The sequence below is a fragment of the Rhineura floridana genome, chromosome 6, assembly GCF_030035675.1.
Source record: "Rhineura floridana isolate rRhiFlo1 chromosome 6, rRhiFlo1.hap2, whole genome shotgun sequence".
Taxonomy (NCBI): Eukaryota; Metazoa; Chordata; class Lepidosauria; order Squamata; family Rhineuridae; genus Rhineura; species Rhineura floridana.
Window position 1 is genome coordinate 78304145 of NC_084485.1, and position 22860 is coordinate 78327004.

Consider the following 22860-nt stretch of genomic DNA (forward strand, 5'->3'; position numbering starts at 1 on the left):
TCCTCTTTACAGGGCTGGTAGCCCCTTAGGCAATGGTCTCTACGTGGCCTTTATTGACCTTCAAGCGGCCTTTGACTCAATACCTAGAGACAGGCTCTGGACAAAACTTCTGCAAACATCTATTGATAAAAGACTTTTATTTCTCATCTACCAACTTTACCAGCCTTCTACTTTCAGGGTCCGGTGTAGATCTGATGGATCCATGACTAATTTCATTCTAGTCAATAGGGGAGTAAGACAAGGTTGCATACTGGCCCCCACACTTTTCAATCTTTATCTGAATGATCTCAGTTCCTACTGCCAATCCACCAACTTTCACTCTCCCAAAATTGCAGACCAGGCCTGTCCCCTATTACTATACGCCGATGATACGGCTTTATTATCCCAATCCAAAATAGGCCTTAGAAGGCTCTTACGCACCTATATGGCTTATTGTGCCTCCAACCGCCTGACCATCAACTTCTCTAAAACGAAAATTCTGATCTTCTCCCCGCGGCTAGCTACATCAGTCTGGAGAATTAATGGCCAGAGGATTTCCCAGGTGCGGGAATACAAATACCTGGGGATCACGTTCCATTCATCATTATCTTGGACCCCCCATATACGTTCCTCCGTTGCCGTGGCTAGGGCCACTGCTAAAGCGCTATTACGCTTTTATTTTTCCAAAGGCGGCCAATTTGTCCCTGCAGCCACCAGGGTCTTCGCTGCCAAGATTATCTCCCAACTTCTGTACGGAAGTCCAGTATGGTTCCTTAATCTCTGTCCCAAAATAGAGGCGATCCAATCTAATTTCCTCCACTCCATCCTAGGTGTCCCTCACTGCGTGTCCAATGCAGTTCTGAGACTTGAGACCGGGATGCCCTCCCTAGAATCTCTTGCCTGGTCCCGAACATTGTGTTTTTGGGCCAAGCTGGCTAATTTCAATCTTGCGCAGGGATATCTCTCATTCATCCAGTTAGACTCCTTTAATACCTCCTGGGCTAAACTGGTCCTGCATAAATTTTCTTCTCTTGGCCTCCCCTGGGAGTCATTAACGTCCCTGGATTCAATTTCAATTAAAGCTGCCATCAATAGGAGACTAAGAGATATAGATCTCCAGCAGGATACAGCTGATGCCGCCAAGATATGTTCCCCTTTATACTCTGGGTTGAGGTTTTTTACTCCCCTCCCTGCCCCATACTTTGAATTTATTGACCTCCCGTGTTATAGATTAGCCTTCACTAGGCCCAGGCTTAATTGTCTAACGTCAGCCATACTTGAAGGCCGCTATCGGGGCATTCCGCATGCTCAACGCCTTTGCTCCTGCCCCTTTAACGAAATTGAATCCCTTTCACACGTCCTTTTTACCTGCCCTTTATATTCCATCCCACGTGACAAGATCTTAAAACCTCTGATTGCAAATTTCTCACAATACAGAACAATTCCCGACCAATTACAATTTCTCCTAGCTGGTACTGACAAACTCATTTCGCTCAGGGTCGCCAAGTTTCTACATCTGGCTCAATCCATACGTGGTGAAAATGTCACAAACCCCTAGCGATGATACATCTCACTCTTTCACACCTTCTTATTTCAATTTTATATGCCTGTAATTTTAATTTTAATTTTTCTATGCAATTCTATGTATAACGGGTCATTGACCGTACAATAAATATTGAATTGAATTTACAGGACTGGTGGTATCACTCTTAAAACATGGGCTAAGTGGGCATCCCTTGTCATCATTATTAAGGGTGTCCATCAGAGGAGGTGGCCTATCAGATTTCTGCTGTTCAATATTTGAAGTGCAAAAACGGGTGATCTTTAATTGCTTTGAGGACGTTCTTATTTCCTCAGCTAAGGGGATTCCAGAGTCTTTATACATTTTTCTTGTGTGAACCATTTTTTGAAGGTGGTAGCTTTAAGAAGGGTCAATTAAAAATAAATTATCCAGAAAGTTCATCGGCCACTGTAAGCATTAACACTTTGTGCGTCACTTACAACCTATATCAAACAATGAGGCTGCTGTGATTAAATTCCTATGCATAGAGCTTAAAATAGTTAGTATAGCTCGAAACTCGAGTCCAGGGCATTAAATGAGGGCTTCTCTCTTGAATCAGCCAGAGCCAATACAACCTTAAAGTATTTGCTTTGAGTTCTTTCCAAAGACAAATGTTACAGTGAGCAGTCCGGATTACAAACTTGTTAAAAAGAAGATTAAAAGGTTGAAAAAGTTAAAAAGGCAGGGAGACGAAAGTGAAGCACTTCTTACCACGGTGGCCATTTTTTGCATGCCTCCATGTAGATGTTAAATAACATGGGGAACAAAACTGAACCCTGAGGGACCCCATAGGTCAATGGCCAAGTGGTCGAGCAGGAGTCCCCCAGTACCATCTTCTGGGTTTGGTCCTCCACGAAGGACTGAAGCCACTGTAACACAGTGCCCCCAAGTCCCATCTCAGCAAGGCGGCCCAGAAGGATACCATGATCGATGGTATTGAAAGCCGCTGAGAGGTCCAGTAGAACCAACAGGGACACACTCCCCCTGTCCAGTTCTCTGCGTAGGTCATCCACCAAGGCTACCAAAGCCGTCTCTGTCCCATAGCCAGGCCTGAAACCAAACTGAAATGGATCCAGATAATCCATATCATCCAAGAATCTCTGGAGCTGGGCGACCACCACACGCTCTATTATCTTGCTTAGAAATGGAATATTGGAGACTGGCCGGTTACCCAGTAAAGAGGGATCCAGGGAGGGCTTTTTCAGCAGTGGTCTTATAACTGCCTCCTTTAAGCATGATGGAATTCTGCCTTGTTGTAGAGAGGCATTGGTCCTATTCTTAATGTTTTAAATTGTCTTAGTATCTTAAGTGTATGTTTCATGGTTTTAATGTTACGAATAGTTTAATTCTATTTTAATTGTATATTTTTGTATGTTTTTTACCTATGTGTAGTTTTTATTTGTAAGCCGCCCTGAGTTCCAGTTTTGGAAAAAGGGCGGGGTAAAAATAAAGACTAATAATAATAATAATAATAACTACTCCCCTGACCCAATCGACCAGTCCCCCTCTGGTACTTCTAATGAGCCAGGAAGGGCAAGGGTCCAGTACACAAGTGGTGGCACGCAACGCTCCAAGGATCTTGTCCACATCCTCAGGCAGAACAAGTTGAAAAGAATCCATTTTAATTGGACAAACAGGCACCAACGTTACATCCTCAGAGACTATCAATTTTAGTGTCCAGGTCAGAGCGAATCTGAGCGACTTTGTCTGCAAAGTGCCGGGCAAATTCTTGACAGTGGTCTGCTGAGTGGTCAGAATTACCCTCTCGGGGGCCAGAACTTAAAAGCCCCCTAACCACTCAAAACAGTTCCGCTGGACGGCTCCCACCAGATGCAATGGAGGCCGAGAAGAAAGATTTCTTCTTAGCCCGGACTGCCTCAGAGTAGGCCTTCAAATAGGCTCCAGCCCGAGATCGATTGGCTTCGCTCCGAGTCTTCCGCCAACATCACTCTAGTCCCTGTCTGACACGTTTCATCACCACCAGCTCCTTGGAAAACCATGGGGCTGGTTTGGCTCCACTCCAAAAGAGGGGACGCTCGGGAGCGATCGTGTCCACCGCCCTGGCCATTTCTCTATTCCAGAGGTCAACCAGGGCTTCGACAGGATTGCCTGCCAAGGTGACAGGAAAATCTCCAAGAGCCGTCAGGAAACCATCTGGATCCATCAGCCTCCTGGGACAGACCATTCTAATCGGTCCCCCACCCCTGCACAGGTTCTGAGTCCCAGTGAGTCTAAACCCAACCAGGTAGTGATCTGTCCATGACAACGGAACCATCGCAAGTTCTTCCACACCAAGATCACCATCATCCCGACCAACACAGAAAACAAGGTCGAGGGTGTGACCAGCAACATGAGTGGGGCCAGATAATACTTGGGACAGACCCATGGTTGTCATGGAGGCCATGAAGTCCTGAGCCACTCCTGACAGAGCAGTCTCAGCGTGGATGTTGAAGTCACCCGGTACCACAAGCCGAGGGGACTCCAACACCAACCCCGAGACTACCTCAGCTAGCTCAGGTAGGGAGACTGTGGAGCAGCGGGGTGGGCGGTACACCAACAGAATCCCTATTCTGTCCTGGCCACCTACCTTCAAGTACACACACTCGAACCCTGAGAACTGTGGGAGAGGCCACATGGTCAGGGGGATGGTGTCACGATAGACCACTGTGACCCCACCTCCCCGTCCCCCAGGTCTCGCCTGCTGCTGTACTGAAAAACCAGGTGGACAAAGCTGGGAGAGATTAACCCCCCCAGCTTCATCCAACCAGGTCTCCGTAATACAGGCCAGGTCGGCATGCTCATCGAGGACCAAATCCTGAATGAGCATCGATTTTCCGTTCACCGACCTGGCATTCACCAGCAGCAGTTTCAACCCAGGGGCACTGTCACCAAGACCATCCAGGTTGTTTGAGCAGGAAGACAGCTTGGGGGTTATCAACAATCTGTTACACTCTACCCTCCCTCGATAGCATGGCTGTCTCCCTACTTCATATCTCCCTCTGCCTTCAACAACATTAATGGCAGCCCCTTGGATTCTCTCCTTTACCCCTTGGATCCCCTCCTTTGCCCACTTATCCACAAACTTAAATGACCATCCTGCACTAGGGAAGTGGGACAGAGGCAGTCAGGGAGAAGAAAAGGTATGTGTCAGCCTACAAACATTAGGGGGAAAACACTTCAGAGGAGCTAGCGGAGTTAATGGGATTGGTCCTCGACAACTAGCTGGTGACCCCTGTTCTATATTCTCCAAGTCAGACCAAGATGAGTCAAAACTGGTGTTCAAGGATACCCTGTGAGAACAAGCACTAGACAGGGTAGGAGTGGAATGAACAGTTTCAATATAATGGTCACGTGGAAGAGAAGAGGTATCCTTCACATTTAAAGGAATCTGAGATTCCATCCTCACATGCGGAACAGGTTCAGCTGAAGTCATCGATGCTTGTAAGCAGTCGGACAGAGTATACAGTCTAGAAATGACATCCCGTTGGACATGTAGTGGAAAAGTAGAAAAATTAGTGAGGAGGAACTCCTCTTCCTCACAAAAGGAGCTAATGTTTTCACTGATATCAATATGAGATATAGTTCCTTGGGTTGAGACGGATCTCCTCCTAGTAGAAAGAGAAGTAGGGACCAAGTTCACATCTCCAATGGGTGTCAAATCCTGAAGTAGAGAGGAAGAGTCAGCTGTATTAGTCTTTTCTGGGGGCTTAACAGGTGTAGTAAATGATCCTTCGTCCGGGACTTTTGCACCGAAGTCAACAGTATGAACATCTGATGTTAAGGAAAATGGCTTCCGAGGTGGAAATAAAGGCTGTGGGTCCGCTATATTCTGGAATTGTCTTTGTAAAGCTATGCCCTGCCTATATAAGAGATCCCGTTTCATATGTAGAAGGCTTACTGGCTCTGAATTCCTAAAGGTAAGTAAAACCGCTGATCTTGTAGAGGTATTACAAAGATGTTCCACCTTAACAATGTCTGATGTCTTTATCTGGACCAGATCCAGTGATTGCAAAAATTTAAAAATATGTAACTTCCGCATAGCATAAGAGTCTCTGAAGTTGATCCCATGATAATTAAGCAGAACTATTTTATTTTGGCTGTACTGTAAAATCCAACGCTTTCTCTGCTCCGAGAAGATTCTCAGCTCTGAGTGCTGTATACACGATAAGTTCTCACGGACTAATATTAACGGATCCAAAGGACAAGGAATTATCTCAGGACAAGGCATAGAAGGTGAGCCATAGTGCTCCTGGGTCTGCAAATCTTTTCTAAGAGAAGTCCGTGAACTTTCTTTAGGAGAGCTTTTAGGTTTGGATAGCGTCTCCAGAATTTTAAACAATTTAAAATAGTTCATTTTTCTAGTTCTCGGTAGTTTATAATGCTTAATATGTTTGGATTTTTTCACTTTTAAAGCCACTTTAGGTTTAGGCCGACGTTTACGTGGTTGAGTTATAGGTTGAACGTCTGTAGAATCATCCTTAAAATGTAGGTGTATAGGTTGAATATCTGTAAAATCATCCTTCTTAAAATATAAGTGTAATTTTTTAAATTCATCAGTGAGGGTCGTTAAAAGATTGTTGGCCTCCCTAATAAAGTTTTTAATACAAACAATCTCTCCTGAGATTATCGTCAACTGAGATTGATTCCATTGTAGCCCATCAGAGAGATGGCTATAGGGTTTGGCAGTCTTTCTCAGAAGGGAACCAAAAAAACATGAAGGCTGAGGAGAAGCAAGTAAGCCAGAGGAGTTCAAAACCTCATGAGTAAACCCAGTAGGATCTAAAACTGCCGAGGAGCTGCAAGGGGAAGCAGGTAAGAAATTTTCTACCTGCTCTAGTTCCATGGCCAGATTTTCCACAGGAGAAAAATGAGAAACCGGGAGTCCGCTCAAAGTTTTTGAATCCACAGACCAGTCCAAAATAGCCCTAGTAGGGATACTAGCTTCGATATTATGAGACGGGTCAACTAGATGAACATTGTCTTTTATTTTTGAGCCAGCAGCTGGGGAGGTTAACATATCAGATTGCACTTCAGTTGTGTTTGGGGAAAAGAAATGAGTAATCTTTAATTGCTTCCCATCAGTTAATAACATTGCTGTAGACCCTTCTAGCTGTATCCCTTGGTCTTTATACATTCTCCTTGTATAAACCATTATATGGGGGAGATAGCTTTAAGAAGAAAGAAGTAGCTAGTAATTAAAATGAAAACAGCTAGCAACTAGCTATTAGTAGCTGGTGGGTAAGGTTTCTTAAATGTTGCCACAGCAAGGAAAGGTAATAAAGCACTCCTTCTCAAGGGTTATCAGAATTCCACGACCAAGCCCAGTCCCACATGTCTTTTTTATTGTGCATTCATGATTATTTGTTGGTAATTATGGTATTGGAGCAGAGGGTTATATGTGATCCTGCTTTATTGTTTATGCCTGAAAATTTTTTAGGGTGGACATACTCTTTTGTTTCCAATCAGTGCATCTCCCATAACTTCCTGCTGAAATCCTGTAAGTTTTTACCGGTAATATTCTGGTTTATTTTGTATTCTGCTTTGTTTGTGCTATAGTGCAAGAGTGCTCCGCCAGGGTGCCTTACTGCATTCCAGAACAACTAATAATGTGCATTCAGTTCAGGATGCAGATGCCTTTTTGGGGTGCTGTAACACATGGTGTCATCCCCATGTCGTCACTGTCCCACACTTTTCATTTATCTAAAACACTTTTTGCTGCAACGGCTATGATCAGTTTTTTCCTGTGAATGCACTTCTCATGTGCTTGCTGCCTGAATGCATACACAGAGAGCACTTCCTCAGGTGACTTCCTATTGGGCCAGACCTTCTGATGTTGCAGGGCTGTGCCACTCCCCCTCATTTCTGTATCCATTCACCTGGGAGTTACCTTTTCTGGTAAAGCTAAGGGCTGTTGCTTTTGCAATGGAGGATAATGATATGTTGGTAAATGGGAAGGGAAGAGGCATTTCAGGAAAACTCAAGAAATAATCCATCTTCTTGATATTTGGAGGTGGGGAGATTCAAGAACAGCTTAATAGCAGCTACCGCAGTTATGGTGCATTCGAGCATTTTGGTCGAGACACGGAAAAGTAGAGAACAAACTATATATCAGTATATCAAATCAATACATCAGTATACCCTTTCCAGCCCCCATCTTTCTGGATATCCTATATTTTGAAAGACCCATGAAAAATAAAATTGAAAAAGATTGGTGGAACTGTACGTGTGCACCTGCAACAAGGTGTTACATCACTTCCGGCAGCATTCAGGGGGCATGGAAACACTAACCGAGGGCAGGGGAATAAAGAAGCCCAATGCACTCTAGTTGGTAAACTGGTCCACCAGTGTATATAGATAGCATGGACAGCAGCTGCCACTTTTAACAAACATTATAGTGGGAAGGTGTGTGTACAATTGCACAACGCTATGTACGCAAACACTCTAGGGAAAAATGACCCACATGCATTTCAAAGGCTACATGTGTACATGCTTGAAAGCCAACCACTAATGCATTATTAATGTATCAATGACACGTTGCAGAATACCTGCCTCAAAAAAAAATCCCAATCTGGAGGGTACAGAGTCAGCAGTGCAGCTGTCCCAATATTATAAGTGGGAGCAACGCTGAAGGCTACTGGTCTCTGCCATCCTAGACACAAAAAAAGTGTGAAGAGGAGGGCACTTGGGGTTGTGTGTTGGAGAGTTGCAAATGAAGAGCAAAGAGAGGGAAGCAGGTCATTGTTAGAGGTAGGAGAAAAAGTAGGAGGGGGATGTGTAAAGGTGATATTAATGTATTTGCTATTCTATTTTATTGTATATTTTGCTTTGAGGCACTTAAGTGCAAAAATGTGACATACTAACAGCAGCAATTTATGCACTATGTAATGATTTATTATTATAACAGCTAATATTTATTTAACTAAATGGGGATTTATACCCCACCCTTTTCAGTGGCATTTGAATCATTCAGGATGGTTAACAAGAAGTGAAAAATGAAAATAGCAAAATCAGCTAAAACAATAAAATGAAAGCTGGCAGAGCAGAAAAGACCCACTAATATAATGGCTTGCTACATCAATATACACAAGAGATTCAGATGCTATCCCTGTTCTAAATGGATGATGCCTTTTCAGTTGAATAAGTCTGCAATTCTATGCAAGTGTACCTGGGGATCAGCACCAGAGAACTTGGGACTTGCTTCTGAGTGGACATCTACAGCATTGTGTTGTAAATCTCTTACAGAAAAATGTTTACCGTAACTTGGCCACACTTGTGTGTGTGTGTGTGTGTGTGTGTGTCAGAGCTTGGAAAAGTTACTTTTTTGAACTACAACCCCCATCAGCCCAATCCAGTGGCCATGCTGGCTGGGGCTGATGGGAGTTGTAGTTTAAAAAAGTAACGTTTCCAAGCTCTGGTGTGTGTGTGTGTGTGTGTGTGTGTGTGTGTGTGTGTGTGTGTGTGTGTGTGTGTGTGTGTGTGTGTAGGCCAAAAAGTGTCTTTGAAATTATTTGCATTGACTCACAGTCATGAAAAGCTTGTTACTCAACTTCAGAGCCATCTTTTGAAAATGCAAGTGTTTGACAAACCACAGCAATACTTGCCAGAAGAAAACTGGATTATCAGAAATGTTAATGTGCTTATTGTGTTTCCTACTAGCTATGCAATTTTTTTTTAAAGGCAGATAATGGACCTGATCCAGTCAAAGTAAAGTACTGTGAAGCACACTAATGAGCAAAATTAATCTGTGTGCTTAACCTTTACAGCGCAACCAATAGGAAATGAAAGTCCTTAACTTTGGCTGGATCATGCAGAAAGTTTCCCAACCTAATGGGAAATTATTTTCATAATGAATAGGAAAGGGATTCCCCCTGGGTTATATCTGGAATATTAGAGACTGAAGAGATTCATTGTTAAATAGAATTTGATTCTGGCCTGGAAACATCAGATAAACATAAATTTTGTTACCATTATCATTAAACACTCCATGGACACTAATTAGCTAAATATGTGACAGGCAGGTTACTAAGTTACGCACTTTAGCTACAGGAAGGGGGAAATGAAACTAAGTTATGATTGCCAATTGCACTGGAAAGTTCAAAATTCTGGGAGCTAAGCAGTTCCTTTTTATGATAATGTATAGAAGAGTTCTCAAGAATGTATCGGAATGTACATTTCCGGCCCACATTTCCGGCCCTATACATGGCCAGATGCCCTGAATAACTGTGGCTGCCTTTACCTCTTCTGAGAGCAACATGACCCACATCACTGTCACTTCAGGAGGATGTCCACTGGCTCCCCAATTCCCTGAGCCCGTACAGGCCAAGAGGAACTTTGCTGGACAAGTATAGCTGACATATGCCATTTTCATGGCTGTCTCCAGACTTTTCTAGGACAGGGTTTTTTCCCCCCGGAGAAGCTTCCCACGCTCCTGCTGGTGCTCCTCAGTGACAAACTGGAAGCATAGAGAGCAGCTGTTTGCATATGCCTTGGCATGACTAAGCGATCTGCCAAATCCAAAATTTGGGCCATTGTTTACCCATGAGGATTAAACTGGCTTGTTTTGATTTCACTCAAGGAAGTCTGTAATGGGAATCTATATTGGCCAGAACGTAGATCCAGTTTGAAAATGTTCGTCTTCTGCAGCTGATCCTGCAACTGATACATGTGACAATATTGAGGGAGAGGTTCAAAAACACTTTTCACTTTTGAAAATAGTTCAATGGCAGGCAGATATATTTTGATATATTAGGATGTCTGGCACGGGCCCAACTCTAAACCTCCATCTTCCTCTCCTTCTGCCATCTCACACACACATGCTCTCAGACCTGCTGCAAGTAATATCACTTCCAGGTGGCCCATCTTCCATCCCCAAACCTGGTGTTTCAAACCATTTGAGTAGCACCTATGTCTCTAATGATTATGAAGTGTGAAAAGACAACAACAAAGTAACCACAACAAATTGCTGTTTGGGTGGGACATACATACATACATACATAGAATAGAATAGAATACACTCTGCATTTTTGCAGTTTGTTCCTGAATATATTCAAGAGAAGGTATTTGAACCTTGCTGTGGCTCTTGCCTCCTTCCTTTTACTGAAATATCTTCGCATTCTCTCTGTGGGGCAAGAGGCGCAGAGCATTTATGGGCTTGTTTGCCCACCTGGAGCATATCCCCAGTTCCCACACTAGCCCAGTCTTACTAGGAAGTTTCATCAGGTCTGTGTTATTGGTGAGATGGGACAGCCTTGTTTCTGGTCTGAAGTGTGTGTGTGTTTGTGCATGCAAGCACTTCCAGACTGTCATTATTTTTGGGTGGGATTCAATTACATATTGGCAAATTCTGGTTGTGTAGTTGGGAGGTCTTGTACAACAAACTCATGCCTCCAAAAGATCAGGCTTTTTTGTGATGGGGAAATGCACTAGAAAGTGTGAGATAACATTTGCTTGACACAACATCAGATAACCTCCCTACAATCAAATCAGAGTGAATGCTCACTAAGTAGACAGTGTTGTCTAATCTCCCTGCAAATTAATTAGGTTGCATGCTCAATAGGCAGGTTCTCTGGAAGTGATTACTGTGTGTGTAAATAATATATATACTTCCTCACCTACAGTTGATGACCCTTAACCACAGGGCACTGAGCCACCTTGATGCACACTTGGCTTTCATCTCATTTTGCAATATCTTCCTTAACTGACTTTCACAAGCAGACAGCTAATTATGCAAACAGTGTCACCTCCCTGTGTTGCTACTAAGGATGGGGGAGCAATTTGATTCCATTTACATTTAAAGCCAAACTTATCAAATTCACACTTTCCAAAACAATACGAAAACCAAAACACAGCTTTCTTCAAAATTTGCACTTATCTGAATTTTTCAATGTAATACTGCAACCAAGCAACATTCACAAAATATATATATATATATAAAATGAAAGTGTGCACAAAATGAATATATTGGTGCAATTAAAATACAAAATGCATTATATTAGGAGAAAATGCTTGCAAAAAAGTGTATATTAGTCAAAACTGTTTACAGAAATGTATTTATTAGGAGAAATGTGCACTAAAATGCTGAAGAATTTTCATGAGGATCTTTTTAAAAAACCAACAACACAAATTGCAGAAATGTGGAGAACTGAATTTAAGATTAGAAATATGAGAAGCTGAGAGAACTGAAATTGACAGATCATTCCATCCCTAGTTGCTACATCCCTAAAATACTGTTCTGTGTGCTGTTCTAGGGGTATATTACCCCCCCACCTAAGGAGCCCCATCATTATCCCCCCAAATGGGCACTGCCAAAGAGGTGGCATCTGATCAGAAACAGATGAAGCCACAGCCAAGTCCCTTCCATCGGGGAAGAAGCTGGGACATATCCAGCTAAGATTAACCACTGGCATGTCCCACAGCATCCCGCAGACTCTCTGTCAGCAAAGCCAATATCCGTCCTCACGTCAATGAGGTGAAGTGTGAGGCAGCGGTTACCCAAACCTGCAGCTTAATTGCTCAGATCCTGAAATCTCCAGGAAAAACAATGACTCCCCATGTGGGCTGTGACTCGACCCATTTCTGCCAATTCACCCTTTCATAACCAGGAAAGACACGGGGGGGGGAGTTTTATGTGCTGCCTGCCCTTATGCTTTTTGTCTACAAACCGTTATGAACACATTATGAACTGGTTGCCCTTTGATTGTTTTTTAGATAACTCTGTGTCAAATTATCTCTGATCTCCCCAGAGATCCCGATAGTTCCACATAAAAACAAGAAAGAGGCTGTGGCAACTTAAACACTCCCAACCCCCGCCACAAGAAACCTGTCAGTCTTTCACATCTGACAGTCATGGCTACTTCCTTGGAAGTCAGTTTCTTCAGGGATCAAAGCCAATACTGTCTCCATCTTGAGCCTGTCAGCATAGGGATGCAGCTGCCCTCATCTCTCTCCATCCCCACCCCAGCTAGGATACCTAGCTGGTACCTGTTGCTCACATTGTGCAGGGATGTGCATGTTGCTAAGACAAAGGAGTTGCTGGCGGGGGGAGCTCTAGTGGGAATATCTGCAGGCACAGCAAGCCGGGCTGAGGGGTGTTTTTCAGTCTCAGTGACTTGGATTTTGGATGCAAACCAAAGCAGGCTCTGTGCTGAACCACCACAGCAAGAACAAAATTGCAGCAATACATGCGGATTCCCTGGAATGTGCTTTTGTTGTCAGTGGAGGTAGCCCACACAGGGAATAGAAAGTCTTCGAGATTTCTGATGCTGCAGCCTCGGCCTGATGCTACATTCGCTGTCACCCTCTAAGTCCCAGGCCCTTCTGTACGACCCCTCTTCTATGCCCCTTGTTATGCCTTCTTGGCCTGAATAGGTTCCCTTTAACACCCTGCCTCCCCCTTTCTTGGGATCTGCTCCTGCCCTTTGTTCCCTGCTTTGGAGGCATCCAATCATTGTCAGGCTTTGTTTCACTGAATATCCCGACCAGGTAATTAACCAGAGCAAACTTTGGCTTGACCTGTTGAGGATTTTTAAACACAGTTTTTGCAAAAGAAGCAGCTGAACAGCCTTTCTTAAATCACCCTCTTTGATATCGAGGAAGGACAACTATTTGAAAGCAGGAATGCTTTTCATTTGATCCCAGAGGGGCAAAGTTACAGAGGAGCAAAGTTAGAGCCACTATTTTCTGACCTTGAACCAAATCCAGCGGTGGTTAATTTCCATATACTTTCTGAATCCAACTCTGTCTCCAGATCGCTGTCTCTCCCCCGGCAAGCAAGAGTGCTTTCTTGCAAAGCTCCAGAGCAATTTGGTCATTAATTGATACCTGCCATTTTGGTTGCCTTCAGAACTCATGCCAGAATTCACAAACACTCTTGAGAAACTTTAGGCTAAAGAGGAAGTCCTGTTGAAATCAGTGAGGCTTACTTCTGAGTAGATGTGTACAGGACCGCACTCAGAGAGTTGGAAGAGATGAAATGTAAGCAGCCATTTGGGAAGCTGCATTAGGAGAGCTGTGCTCAATGGCACAAATGATACAAATATAGGAAGTTGGCAACTTAGGAAGCTGCCATATGCTGAACCAGACCATTGGCCCACCTTGCTCAGTATTGTCTACACTATCAGCAGCTCTCCAGGGTTGCAGGGTGTCCGCAGCCCCACCTGGACATGCCAAGGACTGAACCTGGGATCTTGTTACATTCAAAGTAAATGCTCTGTCACTGAGTTACAGCTCTTCAAATTGATACAGGTGTCCATATTTTGATCAGAAAACTGCAGGTGGGAAACTTAAGCATCCTGTTTCTCTGATCACATTTATGCTAAAGGAGGATCTTCATTTAACAAGAAACTCATCAGTACTTCACTACATGCATTAACTGGAGCAAACATTCCCCTTAAATTAAGAATGCAGCATGAATAACTTAAGCACATTACATGTTCATTTGTTTACAGTGTTTCTCTCCCACATCTTTAGTATAAATACTCCTGGGGGCAGCAGTTACAAATGACAGTTAAATACAATAAAAACATCACAACAGTAAATCATTGGTGGCATTAAATAGCCCAACAACACAATCCTATGCATGTTACTTGGAAGGATGTTCCATTGTGTACAGTGGGGTTTTCTCCTTAATAAATGTATTTAGTATTGCAATCTGAACCAATTAAAATAATAACATCCAATAGTTCTAGTCACTGTCACTCTCTTAAATGGGGAACCTTTGCCCTCCAGACATTGGCTTTCATCTCCCATAAGGCCTAGCCAGCCTGGCCAATGGTTAAGGATGAGCCAGTGTGGTGTAGTGGCCAGAGTGTTGGTCTAGGGAGATCAGGGTTCAAATCTCCATTCAGTCATAGTCTCTCAGCCTAACCTACCTCACAGGGTTGTTGTAAGGAGAAAATGGAGAGGGGGGAGCTCCTTGGAGGCAAGATGGAACATGAAAATGGACGGCCTTCAAGTCGATCCCGACTTATGGCTACCCTGTGAATAGGGTTTTCATGGTAAGCGGCATTCAGAGGGGGTTTACCATTGCCTCCCTCTGAGGCTAGTCCTCCCCAGCTGGCTAGGGCCTGCTCAGCTTGCCACAGCTGCACAAGCCAGCCCCTTCCTTGTCCGCAACTGCCAGCTGGGGGGCAACTGGGCTCCTTGGGACTATGCAGCTTGCCCACGGCTGCACAAGTGGCAGGGCACGTAACCCCTGAGCCATTCACTGTGGGGGTGATCTTTAGCTGGCCCTTGACACCCAGGAGACACGAGTGGGGATTTGAACTCACAGACTCTGGCTCCCCACAGTGGCTCTACTCCCCACTGTGCTATACCAGCTTCAACGTGGAACAAGGTGGAACATAAGTGTAATAAATAAAATAATAAATAAACGTTTGGAACTAGTGCTATGCTTATTAGCTTCTTTGTCATTTTTACTTCTCTGAACATTTAGGGGTCAGAACCTTAACTGGAGCAAATTAGCAATAACCACATTGGTTTCAGTGAGCCTCAAAAACTTGCTCATGAAGCACAACCACAGCCATTAGCATAAGTGTTGAGTTCAAGGCCAGTTCAATGTGTGATCATCTGTTGGCTTCAATCACGACAGCAGGCATCATTTTGTTCACTTCACACTGTGGTGTCTCCCTTCTGCGCAATCAGATTTGAGTTCTTTCCCCTCAAAAACAAATGCACATTTTATTATTGTTTGTTGCACACAGTCAGCATGTCTTCTTTCATGCTAGCACTTTTGTTGTGGGTTGGTCACATTTTCTAAGCACTCAGATCACACTGTTGGACATCATGGAAATCTGATACTTCCAGCAGAAGACGCAATTATCTCCCGTCTACAGAAATATTATGGCTCTTGCTTGGCACATGGTTGCATGAGAGTCACCACAGGCACCTTTGTGATCCAGTTAGTGACGAGTGACACAACTCTTCTCCTTGTGTCATTTTATGAACTGGTTGTTTGAGTGCTGTTTAAAAAATTCTTCAGAGGCCATGCAACTTCCCTACTGGCACAGGAGTATAAATCTAGCTTAGAAGAAGGGGAGAGGGGAAATGCAAGCAACTAAGGCTGTTTCTCCAAGGCAGTGCCCTCATTATTTTGGGAAACTTTTGTTCAGTGTTATTTCAAGAGGGCTTTCCTCTATTATTAAGAGGCTCTTTCCTCCCTGCTGTATAACTCTTGCATGAGAGATCAAATCTGCAAAAACGTTTAAAAGAGAAGGAAAGCCAACAGAAGCCTGGCTATTTCTTCTACTCCCTCCCCAGGGAAGCTACCCTCCTCCTAATTATATCTAGGGGCTAAATATCACAAATTGTGATATATCTCATGAAATGTTGCTTGTAGGAGAGTATTGCACAGGCACTAAAATGTGAGTGTGGTTCACTTTCAGAGACAGTACAGAACAGCGGAAAGGCCCACTGTGAGCACCAGAAATTCTGTGGCAGCTCTGCCTCAACCTGGTGCCCTCCAGATGTTGGAGCACAACTCCCATCAGCCCCACACATCACCTAGAGGGCACCAGGTTGGGGAAAGCTGTGCTATGGAGCCTAGCATTGTTTCCTTCACGAGAATACAGCATTCAGTGAGAGATTAGGCTTCCTGATTCCTTCCTGTGTTTGCCTTTGTCCTTAAATTACTCCATGTCAGCTAAAGTACTCAGGGCTTTTATGCAAAGGTTATACAGAGGATTCCTGGATTTGTGACAGTTGTGTCATAAAGTGTCATCCAGATTCCTTTGCATGATAATGTCTGTGCAGAGACATCGCCTGCCATTTAAAGTGCATCAGTATCTCTTTGTGGGGAGGAGATGGAAATTTCTTCTACTTTTAGGAATTCAGGGTTTTCTCAACCCTTACTTGCACTACATGTTTACTTTCTCAATAGCTATAGAAAAAACACAATGGCCGAGTGCCCGTTGGGACTAGAAGGGCAGAAGGCAGGGAGCTCAACAGTAGGTAAAGCCAGAGCCAATGACAGGCAGAGTCACCCCCTAACTGACTGTAAGTAAGAAGAAAGGGAGGTGGGGGCTGGCTGAGGGCAAACTGAGGTTAGTGGGCTTGTGCTCCATGTGCCCTAATGGAGCAGCCTTCACTGATAAAGCAGTTGCTGTAGCTCTGTTATAGAAACTTTTCATATAGTGAAGTGACAGTCCTGGACTGCAATCCTGCAGTCCTGGACTGACAGTGCGGACCTATACATAGCTACTCAGAAGTAAATTCCAATGAATTCAGTGGGGCTTATTCCCACCTAAGTAGGCATAGGATTGCAACCTGAGAATGTTCCCTGTTGGCTGGCAGGATTATGGCACCATGATTTTAGCTTCTCCAGTTGCTGCAGTCACCAACTATCTACCCAAATAAGGGCTGCTGCTGCTGCTGTTGCAGCAACAACGTTCGCATCCTCAAAAGGCCTCCTGTATGAAGGCAAGAAAGTAACAACAAGTTGATTAGGAAAGGCAGATGAGAGACAGTGAAAATCCAGCTTGCTAATGGCAGCAAGAGGAAGAGTCCCCCTCTTCTTCCCCTCTAAAAGACTTCACCTTGCTCCCCTTAAGAGTCTGACAAGATTCGGGGACCTGACAGGTGACAGCAGAGCTATAAAAAAGGTTAAAAAGACAGCAAAATCCTAGTTGAAGAGCTGCACAGATTCATCCCCCAGGCAGGGGAGGGGGGGGCTGAACGGGGATGCCCTAATCCTACCAGCTGTTAGAGAGCAATTTCACTCTCTGCTGTTGCCAGGCAAACATGAAAGTACATTTTTTTACTTTGAAAAACAATAATAGTTATAGCAATTATTATTATTCCTTTGCCAATTGCCTTTATAGTTGAATGCAATTATGGACTGACACTGAAATCAGGAAGAGCCATAGCACAGTCTTGCATCTGTCTTGCATGCAGAAGGTCCCAGGTTCAATCCCCAGCATCTCCAGGTAGGGCTGGGAATGTCCCCTGTCTCAAACCTGGAGAGCTGCTGCCAGTCAGTGCAGACAATACTGAGCTGACTGGACCAATGGACTGGACTGATTCAGTGTAAGGCAGCATCCTATGTTCCTGTATAAATGTGAGAGGAAAAATCCAACTTGTACCTTTTAATGATGGCATTGTAATTGACCTTAATGCACATACACTGGGACCCCAGGTGGACTACAATGCCTCAAACACCAGACTGTTCTGTGTTCTCTGGGTGTTCCTTTGCCCTGCAAGCTTGCAAGTGTTTGCTGATGTAAGGCTCTATTGGGTGGCTGATCATGAGCTGCATGTGTTGAACAGGAGAATTCTAGGGCCCTTAAGCGATGGAAGAGGAGAAACTTTCTTGAGGATTATAAAAAAAAAAATGTGGAAGAAGCCAGGTCACAAATGAAGATCACAAGAGCTGAAGGAGTTAAAGAGAGCAAAAATGGCTCTAGGCAACAATAGATCTCTATGCAGCCAAATGTTGTTTCAAGTCACTTCATGGAACCATTTGCAATATTAGCTAGGAGCACACTAAAGAACTTCAGGAGACAGAGCATGCTTCTAGACAACCTGTTTCTTGAGCATTCATCCCAATTTGTTTGCAGAGAAATTAGGCATAATTGCCTATTTAATGAGCATTCATTCTAAGTTGTTTGCAGGGAACTTAGATGACATAGCATCAAAGCAAGCGTTATCCCACACTTTCCTATGCATTTCACTTTTCTTATTTCAGACAAAGCCCAGTCTTTTGTGGAAGTGGGTTTGTTGCACAAGACCTCCCAATCAACTATAATTGTGCAATCTGAATTTGTTGATATGTGACTGAATCTCAATAGCAACAATCTGATAGTGCCTCTTCATGCAAGCCCCTTGGGCATCTAAGAACCGTGCCAGAGAAAAAGTGTTGTTGCAGAGTGTTTTGAAAGAAAAGTAGCTTCCATTTCAGTACAAAAGGTGGGGCATGGGCTGATTCTGAGATTGATGTATCAGATTTTCAGATAGAAGAAGAGACTGATCAGTCAAAACCTGAAAGAAGAGATTGATCTGTTAAAGCCTGGAATGACAGATGGCAGAAACTGACCAAGCCACATTCACACCACATGTGCATTCCACTTTAAACAGTCATGGCTTCTCCCCAGCAGCGTCACTAGTGGGAGTGCGGGGGGGTGCAGACCTCCAGTGTGCGCCCTCCCGCATGTGCACACGCGCTCCAATCTGGCAGTGGAAGGCCCGTGCCAGCTTCACCGCCAGCAAGCGGGCACCTGCTTTCCATCTCGCCTGCCCGCCTCCGAGGAGGAGTTGGCTGTGCCAACCCGGAGCACTTCTTGGCTCCTTTGCTGGGCAATGGCGCAGGGCGGGGCGGCTCTGGGTGTCACCCCCCTCAGGGTGTCACCCGGGTACAGTCCGCACCCTCCGCACCCCGGTTGTGATGCCCCTGCTTCTTCCAAAGAATCCTGGGAAGTGTAGTTTGTGAAGGTTGCTGAGAATTGTTAGGAGACCCCTCTTCCCCTCACAGAGCTATAATTGTCAGAGTTCTCTGGGAAGAGGGACTGACTATTAGATCATTTGGAGAATTGTAGCTCTATGAGAAGTCTCCTAACAACCCTCAGCACCCTTCGCAATCTACACTTCCCAGGAATTTTTTGGTGGAAACCATGACTGTTTAAAGTGAAATAAATGTATGGTGTGAATGTGGCCCAACTAGGAAGCATGTTAGATCAGACTGGGGTAAGCAGCAAAGAGTAAACTGGACTGTTGGCTTGTTGAACAAAACTGCTGCACTCAAGAACAAGCCCTCTCATTCCTGTGGAACAATGGCCCTTGGCTTCAAGATGGTTGTTACAGGACTAAGGTGCTGGAAGTGGGGCAAGAGCAACTCCTGTTTTGTTCTTTTATTTGTGCTCCAGAAGGAAGATACAGCTAGGGTCCTCCAGATGGACAGGCTTGTTTACTTTTACCTGTGATGCTCTGACTGACTTCCTTCTGTCGCTAGACTGTTATGTCTTTATCCTTGCTGGATCATCACCTTGTTGTGCTGAGTGGGCTTGCATGTTCCATTGGAACCCTGTGAGCGATGCTGTTGGGAGTCATGTGCTCCCAGCAGGGTCACCCATGGCAATAAGGTCAAGGGAGAGGAACCAGACAAAGAACGATCCAAGAATGTCCTCAATGACAGAACAGGTGGAGGATAACAATGTGTATGTTACAACAGCTATGAAGGCGGGTGAAGGCTGCAGCAGATAAAAGACTTCCAATTGTCATGGTATCCATGCCATTGGATCAAAGTCTTTTTCTGTCAAGATTGTGTGTTGATCGTTGTGCGCCAATCTCCCCACATAAAACAAATTCACGCACAGGCGTCTTCCAACCAAATTATCTCGGAAGACAATCTTATTCGGGCACGTGTGATCGCCAACCACCAACCATGTCTTTAGGGAAGCTCACCTGCCCCTCCTCCTTCCACCCTTTCCCTTCCTTTGTTCTCCAGCTGTCCAGGAGAGAGGAGACATCCCTTTGGGCATTACGCCTCCAACTTAGCTAGTTTGTTAGAACTAGGTATGCCTTTTCTATCTACTATGTATTTCTGTAAATAAACTAGCTTTTCTTATTTTACTAAGTCTCCAGTCTCAGTGATGCTGATGCAGGGTAAAAGCCTGCTTTCTTAGGGAAATGCACGCACACGCTGGCGCACACACATTTCAACATCTGCTGTTACTCTCTGCTTGCTGTGGTGCTGCTTTTAAACGAAATTAAGCAACACAATTACACACAGCACAACAGAAGGAACTCACAGTGATTCATGGAGGCCAAACTTCAGGGTGACCTATAAATACTTAATTTAATAAGAGTACCCAAAATAGTCATCCAAGAGGACCAATGTAGTGCATGGTACTTGAAAATAACAAGTTACTCCACCTAACTTAAGTTTTACACATATGGGTTGCACTGTTCAGTTTAATTTATATATAATAAATAAATGGGGAAGAGAGGTAATACCTCATTTTTAGAATACTGGTCAACCAAGATAATTTCCAGGGTAATTAAGGAGATTGGAGGGGGAGTCTGAACTGAAGATGGACAGAACGAGAGAGAGAAGAAGAAAAAATTTCAATTGGAACAGCTGGGGAGACCTGAAGGGCTATGGATTGCTGCCCTGGCTAGGAGCACTGGGGTTGATTCATAGTAGGGAAAAAGAGCAAATACAGAAACCACAGAGTCTTGTGGCAAAGATTAACACATTTATTACAGAACAGTCACTATTGTATAGTCTCAACACATAAAGACTAACATGTTTATTACAGTGTAGTCACTAGTAGCTTTTGTGCTACCAGAGGCCACTGATGGAGACTTAAGTTTGTTAGTCTTTAAGGTGCCATAAGACTCCTTTTGCTGCAACAGACAAACACATCTACCTCTCTGGAAATTTTAATAGACTATTTTAAGCCAGAAGATGCCTAGAGGCTTAAGCATAGGTGGGAGCAGGTGATGAGAAAGGTAATATCACACCAAGCCAGGGCAATATTATATGTATTAACTGTTCATTTTAGGTTCCCTTTCTGTTATTAGTAGTATGTTTTGAAAATGGTTATTTAATAATATTTGTTAATTCTTTCATAAGTAATAATTTCCATTCAATATACTATATTTTCCAGGCTTGATCAATAAACTTTTTGAAACTCATCAGTCTCTGGGCACTTCCAGACTGTTGCCATTTTCAGGTAAAATTCAGTCAGATACCAGAAAATTAAGGTTGCAAAATTACACTGGATTGGAAGGTCTTGCCCTACAAAACACCTTGTGTTTTACACCACTGGTGAACCTTGGTACACCAGTAAGCTAAGGGCAATGAAACAGGCTGGACGATGGCTAAAATGCAAGTGGTGAAAGACGTCCTGTGAGTCTGATCAGGCATGAGTAAAACATCATAACTGTGCCTACTGTGTGGCAGTGAGGGCGACAAAGAAGGCCCACTTCTCTGCCACCATCGCATCCTCAAGTAGCCATCCAGTGGAGCTTTTCTGTATTGTCAGGGGTCTGTTGACATCAGCTCCAGGAAAGTGAGTTTTAGACCCTTCAGAGGCTCACTGTGAATTGTTTGCAAGGCACTTTGAGGGTAAAGTTGCTTGCCTCCATAGCAATCTTGATGCCTCATCCACATCTACTGTAGTCTCCAGTGAGGCGTCCAGTGTAACCTCTGCTGCAACTTCTTGAGAACAGTTTCAGTTGATGCGGTGCTGCTTGCGACAATGCAGCCAACAATGTGTCCTCTCGACCCTTGCCCTTCTTGGCTTATTAAAGCTTGCCGAGGGAGTTTGACAGAGTGGATCCAGGGTGTGGTCAATGCCTCGTTGTGGGAGGGAGTGGTTCCAGATGCCCTGAAAAAAGCAGTGATCCTACCGCTCCTGAAAAAGCCCACCCTGGACCCATGGTTTGTGACAATTACTGACTGGTCGCAAATACAATCTGTTTAGAAGGTGATTGAGAGGGTTGTGGTGCAGCAATTGCAAGTACTCTTGGATGAAACAGATTATCTTGACCCTTTCCAGTCTGGGTTCAGGCCTGGTTATGGAACTGAATTGGCCTTGGTTGTCCTGATGGATGACCTTTATTGGGAGAAGGACAGGGGGAGTGCAACCCTGTTACTCTTTCTTGATCACTCAGCGGCTTTTGATACCATTGATCATGGTATCCTTCTGGGCCGACTTGGTGAGATGGGTATTGGAGGCACTGTTTTACAGTGGTTCCGATCCTATCTCCAAGGTCGTTTTCAGAGAACAGCATTGGGTGATTGTCTTTCATCCCCCTGGCAGTTGTACTGTGGGGTGTCTCAGGGTACCATGTGTTGGAAGTGGGGGCAAGAGCAACTTCTGTTTTGTACTTTTGTTTATGTTCCAGAAGGGAGATAGAGTTAGGGTCTTCCAGAAGGCTAGGCTTGACTACCTTTACCTGTGATGCTCTGACTGACTTCCTTCCGTCGCAGACTGATATGCTCAGAGAAGCTTATCTGTCCCTCCTCCTTCTGTCCTTCTTCTCTTCTTCAGCTGTCCGAGAGAGAGGAGACACCTTTGTCTTTGCTCTCCCTCCTGAGCCATGAAGGCAATTCCCAAACCTGGGTGGTGCGCCTTCAACTTAGTTAGTTAGTTAGAATTAGGTATGCCTTTCCTATCTACCATGTATTTCTATAAATAAAGTATCTTTTTTATTTTACTGAGTCTTACGTCTCAGTGATCTCAGTGCAGGGTAAAAGCCTGTTACTCAGGTAAATGCACACACTGGTAAACACGCAGCTCAGACCATTGATGATCTCTGCACATTTATGCAAATTTACATAACATCATCTTGTTCTCAATGCTGTTTAACATCTATGTGAAGCC

General features: G+C 44.2%; 1 protein-coding gene across 5 annotated transcripts in view; it reads right to left on the reverse strand.

Moving 5' to 3' along the window:
- Positions 1–22860, reverse strand: part of EPS8L3 (EPS8 signaling adaptor L3) — a 190032-nt gene that overhangs the window by 89237 nt on the left and 77935 nt on the right. Inside the window, exon 1 of one of the 5 annotated variants that reach the window (XM_061632589.1) lies at positions 13225–13280. The exons of the other annotated variants lie outside the window; for them this stretch is intronic. The gene's annotated coding sequence lies outside the window, so the exon portion shown is untranslated. Of the gene's footprint in view, positions 1–13224; positions 13281–22860 lie in introns of those variants that run through there. 5 annotated transcript variants of the gene reach the window in all.